We start from the raw sequence: 3,163 nt of genomic DNA, 5'->3' as shown, positions 1-3,163 counted from the left end.
ACTATGGAGAACAGTATGGAGGTTCCTTAAAAAATTACAAATAGAACTTACCATATGACCCAGCAATCCCACTACTGGGCATATACCCTGAGAAAACCAAAATTCAAAAATAGTCATGTGCCAAAATGTTTGGATAAAGAAGATGTGGCACATATATACAATGGAATATTACTCAGCCATAAAAAGAAACGAAATGGAGCTATTTGTAACGAGGTGGATAGACCTAGAGTCTGTCATACAGAGTGAAGTAAGTCAGAAAGAAAAAGACAAATACAGTATGCTAACATATATATATATGGAATTTCAGGGAAAAAAATGTCATGAAGAACCTAGGGGTAAGACAGGAATAAAGACACAGACCTACTGGAGAACGGACTTGAGGATATGGGGAGGGGGAAGGGTGAGCTGTGACAGGGCGAGAGAGAGTCATGGACATGTACACACTAACAAACGTAAGGTAGATAGCTAGTGGGAAGCAGCCGCATGGCACAGGGATATCGGCTCAGTGCTTTGTGACAGCCTGGAGGGGTGGGATAGGGAGGGTGGGAGGGAGGGAGACGCAAGAGGGAAGAGACATGGGAACATATGTATATGTATAACTGATTCACTTTGTTATGGGGCAGAAACTAACACACCATTGTAAAGCAATTATACCCCGATAAAGATGTTAAAAAAAAATAAAAAATAATTTACCTTCTTTATATTTGAGGGTCATGGATGAATTCATGGAAAATGAAGCTTCCAAGCTGGGAAAGCTGAGAGGAGGGGAGAATGAGAAGAATCTTGAAGCTTCTGAGGCTGGTATCAGAAAGAAGGAGGCCCCCTTCTCTCTGGACATTCCAGGATCGTGAGCCTGTCCACTGGGTTGGGAGGGTCTCGTGTTTGAGGATGAGCCCCCTTGGAGGCATGGATGCTTCCATGAGGCCTTGGGAGACCTAGAGACCAAAGCCCAGGGCCCTGCTTCTCATGAGGAATGGGTATGGGTGCTTTCTAAAACTCCATGCCTTGTTTTCCAGAGGCAATCTCCACAAGGTCCTATGAAGACTTTCTTGAAGCTGTTTTTGCAGGCCAAGCACACTCTTAAGGTTCCACATTTATTTGGGGTGGCTGAAAATTATGGAGCTCTAAACACCCCCCAAGTCACCGTGCTGGTGTTCTCACTGATCACATGTTTAGCTCAAGGACTGCCTGGAGGATCCACCCCTCCGCTGGGAGAGTCATTAGTCCACTAAACCGTATGCTCCTCGTATTAGTCAGGGTTATCCAGAAAAACAGAACCAACAGGATGCATAGAGAGAGAGACTTATTTTAAGGAATTGGCTCATGGGATTGTGGTGATTTAGTGGGTCCAAAATCTGATAGGGTAGGCGAGCAGTGTGGAGACTCAGGGAAGAATTATAGTTCAAGTCCAAAGGCAGTCTGCTGACAGAATTTCTTCTTGCTCTGGAGAGATCAGTCTTTGCTCTGTTAAGGCCTTCAACTGATTCGGTGAGACCCACCCATATAATGGAGGATAATCTGCTTGACTTGAAGTCCACTGATTTAAATGTTAATCTCATCCAAAAAAACACCTTCAGAGAATACTGTTTGACCAAAATAGTGTTTAACCAAACACTATAAATAAAGTTTGACCAAATATCTGGGCACCATAGACCAGCCAAATTGACACATAATGTTAACTTCCTCCAGGGCTGAAAGCCATGCCCTCTTAGTCATCTCTGAATTCTTCATATGTTTTTATTTTAACTATAAAAGTTATCTACACACATTTAAAATCAGAAGACAAATAGAGAAGAAAGCTAAAATCTTTCCTATCTTCAACTCACTCCCCAAAGTCACCCCCATATAATAATTTGATTCGTATTCTCTGGCTTTTTAAAATAACGAAATGTAAATGTGTGAAATTTGTTTTACAAATATGGGACCCAATGGTACACACTGATCTGAAACATGCCCTTTTCACTTTGTGGAAGTCCCTGGACGTCCTCCTATAATCAGTGCGTTCTTTCAGCAGCTGCATAATATCCTACTGCATGGATGCACCCTAATTTATTTAACAGCTCCCTTGTTGATGGATATTTTTGTTTCTAGTTTGGGACATTGAACACATTTTAGCAATCCCGTGCAAGAATATTGTACAATAAAGATCTAATAGCAAAATTATAAGATCAAAGATATACTCATTTTAAATATTGCTAGACCTTCCTTATCAAATTAACAGGTGCTTAAGGAGTGTTTGTTGAGTTGATCTGAAAAGACACAGAGTTCTGAAGCAAAGCCAGCCTGGAAGGAAAGGAGAGAGAAAAGGAAAGGGAAGGAAAGAGGGAGATTAGGAAAGAGGTGGACAATGTTTGGCAGTCCATCAGCATTTGGCTCTGCCCATGCTGTAGACAGTACTTTGTATCCATGAGGTTGTGCAAAATGTCTCCCATGAGGTAAGCTCTAAGAAGGCAGGGCTTCGTTTTGTCATTGATGCAACCCAAGCTGTTCAAACAGGGCCTGATTGGGCTTCCCTGGTGGCGCAGTGTTTAAGAGTCCGCCTGCTGATGCAGGGGGCACGGGTTCGTGTCCCGGTCCGGGAAGATCGCACATGCCGCGGAGCGCCTAAGCCCATGAGCCATGGCTGCTGAGCCTGTGCGTCCGGAGCCTGTGCTCCTCGACGGGAGAGACCACAACAGGGAGAGGACCGCATACAGCAAAAAAAAAAAAAAAAAAAAAAAACCACATGAAAAAAACAGAGCCTGATTAAAAAGAAGAGGCTAGATAGAGAAATACTTGTTGAATAAATAATACAAAGAAAACCAAGACCCATGGAGGTTAAGTTAAATAAGAAAAGATATGTAGTAGTGTGTATCTGTTAATCCCAAACTCCTAATTTATCCCTTCCCTTCCCCCCTTGGTAACCATAAGTTTGTTTTCTACATCTGTGAGTCTGTTTTGTAAATAAGTTCATTTGTATTTTTTTTTAGATTCCACATATAAGTGATGTCATATAATATTTATCTTTCTCTGTCTTATTTCAATTAGTATGATAATCTCTAGGTCCATCCATGTTGCTGCAAATGACATTACTTCATCCTTTTATATGGCTGAGTAATATTCCATTGTGTGTGTGTGTGTGTGTGTGTGTGTGTGTGTGTGTGTGTGTCTCACATCTTTATCC

The sequence above is a fragment of the Neophocaena asiaeorientalis genome, unplaced genomic scaffold, assembly GCF_003031525.2.
Source record: "Neophocaena asiaeorientalis asiaeorientalis breed wild unplaced genomic scaffold, Neophocaena_asiaeorientalis_V1.1 scaffold143, whole genome shotgun sequence".
Classification (NCBI taxonomy): domain Eukaryota; kingdom Metazoa; phylum Chordata; class Mammalia; order Artiodactyla; family Phocoenidae; genus Neophocaena; species Neophocaena asiaeorientalis.
Note: the sequence above shows the minus strand (reverse complement) of the source record.